Source organism: Notothenia coriiceps, unplaced genomic scaffold (genome assembly GCF_000735185.1).
Source record: "Notothenia coriiceps isolate Sejong01 unplaced genomic scaffold, NC01 NC01_scaffold00037594, whole genome shotgun sequence".
Classification (NCBI taxonomy): Eukaryota; Metazoa; Chordata; class Actinopteri; order Perciformes; family Nototheniidae; genus Notothenia; species Notothenia coriiceps.
The window spans coordinates 185,382-193,490 of record NW_011370295.1 but is presented as its reverse complement, the minus strand read 5'-3'; positions in this window follow the sequence as shown (position 1 = coordinate 193,490).

The following is an 8,109-nucleotide window of genomic DNA, read 5'->3' as shown; positions in this document are numbered from 1 at the left end:
AAAAATCCAGAGGTTTTCCCGGCTGGCCTGACATTGCTGCGGTAAACCGCAGATACGAAGGACTTACCCTGAAAACCGGGAGCCGGCTATCAGGGCCAAATCTGTAAATCATTGACGATAAAGTCATGCATTATGAAGGGTTAAAATGGTTTTCTCGCATGATGTAAAATAAATTATCGGGTACATCACTTTCGACAATATTATTTTTCCAAAAGAAAACATGTGATGATAACATTGTTCCAAAATCACCAAAGTTTGTAAGATTGTACTTAAATTTACTGCTTGGTGATTAAATAAAAAAAGGTCTTTGTTAGAATTTTCTTCCACTGTGTTTAACATGAATCTTAGTTGCAGTGTACAGTTAGTCTTGTTTGGTTATGTGCGAAGACCCGTACATAAACTATTAAAGAGTTGTAAAAAATAATCGAAAGGATATTCCAAGACTTAGATTGGATCTTTTGGCCCTTACTGTCTTTTCATCTTTTTCAATGCTCGTTTATATATTTCCAGTCAAACTAGGCATGTCACTGTACTCTGGCTGACATTTAGCTCAAGTCGGCAAAAAAACACCTGTAGTTACCTTAATTCCTGACCCGAGTTTTGTGCCCAGACAATCTTCGCAACCACGCATGGATCAAATTGTTATAAGCAATCAGGAAAACATTCACAGCTTTCAAAAGATTTTTTAAATTGTTTGGGCTTAATTCAGTCTTCTCTACGATATTGATAGTTGAATATATTTAAATTGCCTAAATCTGAATCAAGACCGAAGAAAGTAAGAACCTGGGATTGTTTGGAACCACTGTGCTCCTCTTACTTGGTTGAGTATGAAGTTGCACTTACCACGAAAAGTAGGTCCCGACCACCCACAAACAATGCGCACAGGACATTAACAGCAGAATGTAAATGTATGAGTCAATAATATCAGTGATTTATGAGTGAGTGAGAAAACAAATTCGCACAAACAAAGGAAAATGGATAAACTATTGATGGCCTGTCACCAAGGGATTCAAATAACCAGTTGGACAGTGCCAGGGCATATTTAGTTAATACGGAGGGTGATATAAGCATAGAGATGATTTGTCATATTTTAATTAGAAGTACCACTGATGGTGATGATATCACCCAGTAGATACAGAAAATTTTTGTAACAAATTAAAAAAGCGAACTGTTTACAACAGAATGAAGAAACCACACCACAAAGAAAGCGCAATCTGTATTCAAAAGCAAAAGATTTAAAGAATAGTTCTATTTAACACTGTTAACTGGTTAATGAACCGGAGACCTGTGCTGGACGCAACTGTCCTCATTCTTCTATCGCGGGTGGCCGTCCATCTCTAGAGCCAAAGGTGTGGGCGGTTCTTGCTCACGGACTTCTTGATGGCACTCTCTGAAGTCCTGTGGCCGCGTTCAGAATAGGCTTGCAGAAATTCTTCAAGAATGTTTGTGTGTTTACTCTAACAAAATAATAAGAAATAGTTTAGCGGGCTCGAAAACATGCTTCATGTGTTACCTGTTATTGGTAAGTTCCGTTGCCGTATAATTAAAAATCTAGTCCCCCTATCTAAACTTACTATATGTGCTGTTGTGCTGTTTCCTTGGCGTTATGAAATTGCTTGACCCCTTTTTTGAAAACTTTGGGAAAAAACGGATGTGAAACGCTCTCTGGCCCTCGTCGAAGTCACAGCCTGTAGTCTTGCCACAGCTTGTCTTTCGTTGTGTGTAAAGTGCTGCCAGTAGCCTACCTGAAATAAATATTTTTAACGCATTCGATTTCCTTAGTGTAGACTGAAAACAATTACAAGAACAAATATTAGATCAAAAAAGTATCCCTAAACCACAATTAAAGAACAATCCTTTATGTACCAAAGATATCACTTATGTTACTTAGCAGCTGACAGAGCCACATGAATCCTGTATGCTTCTGCGTGCAAAGGTGCAAAAAGCCGAAATGATTTAACCTATGCGAAGCTCTCCAGAGCATGAGGTATTTGGTATGGTATCGAACTTTGCTTGATTGTCCGTTAAGCTACATGGGGATTGCGTTTAAGATGTCATCAGCAGCTCAGCCTGCGCTTAGATCCTGCAATAAATGAGTTTACATTTTTAGGGGGAAAGAGATCGAACACCAGACTGGCTGAGCTGGGCTAGGTGGCCTTTTTCGAGATTAGCAACAAATTTGACTCTTAATTTTGCCTGTTAATTATTCCAGGCCCCGTCCCCCCCGCCGCCCCCCCCCGCCGCCCAGCCCGCCCGCCCGCCCGCGGGCGCGCCGCCGCGACCCCCCCCCGCCCCCCCGCCCGACCCCCCCCCCCCCGCCCCCCCCCCCCACCCCCCCCCCTCCCCCCCGCCCCCCCCCCCCTCCCCCCCCCCCCCACCCTAGTGCAAATCATTTTCCATGTCTGCGGTTTAAGCCGATTGTTTTTCTGTTGCTCACCTTGGTAAATGGGCATGGTCACACATGGGGGTAATCTCGGTATCATGCTTCCATGTATGTCTTGCACAGTGGTTACAACAGACTCCACTTTTCCCCTAACAAGTCGCCTGCCCCCTTCTGCGAACTGTCCTGCGACATAGATACATTATGCGGCTGAGATGGAGCTCGATTCTTCAACAAACCAAATCTTCACAACCCTTCTTTTGGCGAGGCGCATCGATCTTTATTTGCCAAGTCCTGTAATTAAAATATTCAATTATTTTACCAACTACATGTAGCCCCAAAGAAGCATATATAATACAAACACAAATGTACAACTAATACTATATAAATTTCAGTATCTACTTCACATAATGAGCCAGACAAATTCACACTTTCGCATAATGCCATGCATCGAAGTGATGTTTCGAGCCTTGCTGTGCGGGGGGTGTGCGGAGTCTCTTCTCCTCCGCTCTCTGATTTGTGCCGGTCAGCTTACCATCGAATGCGACCTCCAGCTCATGCGCGTCTCGGGTCAGGAGTGTCAGACACCTCTTCAAGCCGCGCCTCTAAACAAGAAAAACGCAAAAAAAAAACACCTCAAAGCATTGCTGGCTGGATTACTCATTGCTCTGAATAACGAGCATAAACACATTCCGGTATATGTCATCTTGTCTCTCATACTGCTATCTTTGTTAGCGTGGTTTCATACTCTGCGCGTTCAGTTAGTATTAAGTTAGAAGTGTGCCTAAATTGTGACATTGTACCATGTACAATGAAATCTTATCTACATGTACTTCATTCACGAGTAACTAGTTACCTGACTAGTTTGGCGTATCCATGGGCCCCACCCCCCACCTCTTTGTTGATCCTTTGTCGATCACCGTGTAGCCTCCATATTGCCGAGTGCCAGCGTCACAACGACCCATCCCTCTGTCAGATGGTATGCCACCTTCATGCCTCCTTGGTCTCTCCACAAGACTCGTCTGTGTCTGTTTTGCCAGCGCGTGAATGACTATGGATTGCGGATGATGTAGGATGATTGATACGATGTTAGCGTATTGCGGACCTAATCCTGCCCAAACTTTCAGATGTCCAACACCTTGAGTCTGGAGGTAGACTTTTACAACAAAATTGGTGCCCGACAGAATCAGATTTCCAACAGGAGGTTGATGAGAAAATGGCCTGCGCTGTTCCAATTACTCTGTGTGTAGTTACAGTTTCCACAATTCTGCCTGAATCTGCACTAAACTGCCAATGTTGTTAACAACCTCACAGGAACTTGATCCAGCACAGCAACTTGGCGCAACTACTGGAACAGCTCCAACAAATTGGCCTCAAAAGACGAAATACTTCTTTGTCTTTGTGCATATTTCCTGGGGGCATTTGTGCAAAAGGATTCTTCTTTGCCTTTGTCTGGAAGCAAAAAAACTATATCAATTAGTGTGTTTGGTTACAAGCTACATTAATGTAATTGTTGTATATATTTTCATTACTTTCTAATAAACTATGTATGCTTCCATACACAACTAACCTATCTTCCTTCACATATCTCTCCTCTTTTTTCCTGTAATGCCTCATCAATCGACAGCCCTCCGAAGGCTTGTAAGTCAGAGTCAGAGTCATCTGGTTTGAATGGGTGTCTGCATCAGCGTCGATACAAGTGATAAGCCGTAGCAAACTTCTTTGGTGTTGACACTGTTGGCGTAGATGCACTTCTTGCCTCTTCATACTGTGTACATGCCATCAACCATGATAACGCTGGATCTGTTGAGGTCCTGCCTGTAAATTGAAATGATAGTAACCATAACATTGGCCCACACATGGAAGTCAAAGTGATACTGAGACATATGATGAACAACAATTCACCAATCTATATTTATGCTAACTGTTTTCTCTGTACCCTTGCTCTCTATAGTAAGGTCTGTTCGAGTTGAGCACGTGTGCTTGCCTCAGATCTATAGTGGCAATGTGCTTTCAGTCCAACGAGCTGCAGCAGGATCTTCTGGCAATTAGATGTCCATATAAACACTCTGAGTCGCTCGGAGACATGATCCTGTTCTGTCAGCAACTGACCCAAAACAAAACAGTTAAAAATACTAACAATTTCAGTCCACAGTAAGACTCTTACATGTCTAATATGGTGTAAATGTGTAATTTGTAAAGCGCTTTGAGCACTGTAAAAGCCGCTCTAATAACAAAATGTAAATCCATATATATTATTATTATTATTATCCTGCAGCAATCATCGGTTTGGTCTCAAACGTTTAGCTTTTAATGAGACAGAACATAGCACACAAAGCTAATTCTATTTTGTATTTAGAGCACACATCTTAACAACTCAAATCTTACTATTTAGTATGTTATTCCGAGAAATGGGTTTGAATAACTTAAATCACCTTTTATCATAGGCCGGACCACAAATACAGCACACAACTCTCATAGATCCTACATTTGGTTTCAGTCTAAAACAAAACAAAACATAATTAATTTGATATAAATGAAATAACACATACCCTTGCCACCTCTAATTTGGAAACAGCCCTCTAGGATGTGGGCATATTTCAACCTTGATTTCGTTTTTTTGCGTGACGAAGTGAAGAAACTGTCAACATTGCTGGCAGTCGTTGCCGACGAACATGCAGCAGATCTGGCTCTCTTCGCGCCTGATGCTTTTGGAGTTTCGGCCGGTCTTTCAGGGTTTATGGTGGGTACAGCATCTAACTTAACTTTTTTTGGTCTTGTAGCCTAATTCCACCATCAAAGCTCGTTCAAAACTGTCTGGGGTGAAATGGCTACCACATATCACAGCTTGTGATTTCTCGTGCGGCGGATGAAAGTTCGCTCTTTTGGTCTGTACAAAACGGATCCACTGACGTCTAACAGCCGTGTTTTTCGGAAATTCGTGTACACTGTGACCTGACAGGCTTGAATTACCACAAAACTGAACTACACATCGCTTCACCATCATGAATTGTTGGATAAAAAAAGTTTAGCGAGGTCCGGTTCCACATATGTTGAGCGAAAATAGCGGAAGGATACAAAACAAACAATCCAGACGAGGCTGGTGTTTGCCACGTGTGACGTCACACAGCTGGGTTAATGGCTGGCAAGCTTTTTGCTACCGGAGCGGAATAACACGGGAAAGTGGCACACATTTCATGTTATTTGGGGGGTATTTATGGAAAGAATCATTGATGTTGATATGTCAAATGAAAAAGTGGAAAGTGATGAAGCGATTTATTAACACAGAATAACGTTTATTTTGGACATTTCATGGACTTTAATGTGTGCTATGTTGCAAAACGTGCATTTTTTCAAATCCATATCTTCAGCATGTGAAGAATGCATGTTATCAACGTTTAGCAAAGCTGCTTTAAACAGAAGATGATGATGGCATGGGGTCTGCGAGACAGCGAGACACAGAGGAACCCACACACACACTCACAGCCAGGCTGTGTGTGTGGAAATCCGTTACGTCACTTTACTCAGGAAGTAAACAATGGAAAAAGAGAAATCCCCAACGAGGCGTTCTGGGGCAGCATAGACAGGTCTTTTCTGTGTTAGAGTTTCACTCCCTACAGGGTGTACTTTGAGGGTTTGTGACTCTGCAGACCGTTTACATGCAGAAAAAGCTACATAACACAAGGGGACGGGTAATAACCAGAAAAGCATGTCATGGGACCTTAAGAGAGAATGTTTTGTGTGCTTGTGGACAAAAGATGTTACAAAATGTTAAAAAAAATTAAGAAATGTAAGCTTGTGGACAAAAGATGTTACAAGATATCATTGAATCGGAATAAATAACTGAATAAATAATGGGCTCTTTTTTTGTTTGTTCATTTTAGTTTATTTTCAATGTTGATTGCAATCTTCAGCGTGACAATATCTCAATGTTGATTCAATGACTTTTTGCAATCTGATAATAACATTGTTTCAATGTATAATGCAATGCATAATATAGTTGAATCAATGTTGATCCAATTCTACATTCTTTCAATGTTGATCATATCATAATTGAATCAAAGTTGATTCATTGTTGGGATTGGTTGAAAATTCAATGTTGTTTCAATGCTGATCATAGCGAGCACATTCACTGTTGTTTCAATGTCTGACTTCAGTGTTGAACACAATCTTCAGCGTGAAAATATCTCAATGTTGATTCAATGACTTTTTGCTATCTGGGTAGAGCTCCCTGAACGCTGGTAATAGACGAGTTAGGATCGCGGAGAAATACTCTCCGCAGACCCATTCTCACAGCGTTATAAACTCAATATCAAGCCACACTTATTGTTTTTACTTCGGCTGTGAGTGTTTGTGTGTGCTCAGGATGAGTTTTGCTGTGTCTCGCTGTATCGCCGACCCGGAAACCTGTCCGCTCCTTGCAACGTCCCGACCAATCAGACCACACTGGGCTCACAGGGAGAGGGGGGCGGGGGAACAGGAGCTCTAACAAGCCGTTTCGAACAGAGAGTGAATAACTGGTAAATACACATACTATACAGAGATGCTGTATGAGAAACCAATGTGATTTTGGAAAATTGTACAATTTAAATCTATTCTAGTAGACCTCAACAATGGCAATATGATCAGTATAAATGGCCATGTCATGGGACCTTTAAGCTGTGTTTAGGCCATGGTTGCCTGTATAAAAGGTTTTCATACACTGTAATGTTTTTGTCTACCTTTCTCTGGTTTTTAAGCGTTGGTAGCAAAGACCGGAAACCTTCAGAAGATCTCATTTGGTTGGTGAACACTGATGACTATGAGAGGAAGTCAAAGTAAAAGGAGACATGAAGACATTTGAATATGTTATTTTAGGCTGCTCCCTGAAAGTGAGGCCGACTAAAGTACTGTTAACAGATGTTTGTGTTAGCATCTTACTTTAATCAAACAATGGGATATGTTTAGCCCTCTACAGTCATCCACAAATGTGCATAATGATCAGGGCCATAAATAGCAGAGGTGGGAGTAAGTCCTACATGTGCAAGTCATGAGCAAGCCAGTCTTGAGTCTGCCCTGGCTCCACTTCAGCAGGGTCACAGCATTTCTCCTGTCTAAGGTGCTCCCATATGACACTGTCTCATTGTTTTCCTAACTGTGTCTGTGCACAAAGAAATATTGCATCAAAGCCAATACAACGGAATAGTGTATGCACCAGGGTGCATGATATGTGTGTGTGTGTGTGTGTGTGTGTGTGTGTGTGTGTGTGTTTGTTTGCAGACAGTGCAACATTAAGATTAAACAAATTTCTTTCATTTGGGAGCACCCACATATACATATGGAGTTAGCTAAATGTGTGTACATTACTGTTCATTGTCATGTCTAAGAAACTTATAGTGAAAGTTTATTCTTTATGTTAGTTTTGTCATGTCCCTTTGTCCTGTGCTTTATGTTTATTCCCTTAATTAATTCTCCCTCTCATTTCAGGCCTCCATTGCTCCCGCCCCTTCTTGGTCTCCTGCCGTCCTTGATATTTTTTCCCCGGCTGGCGTATGGACCGAGGCCTGTGCCTCTTGAAATGACCTTTATTGTTTGCCACACACCCTCTTGTGGGAGGTCCCCTATTACCGGGAGTGTGTAGTATATTGTGTTAGGCTCCCTCCTGTTCATTGTCCAGTTCGCTGTCCCCCCCCTAACACCCACCGAACCACTCAACTGCAGTCTATTCCCAATTCCCTACAACACCCCAA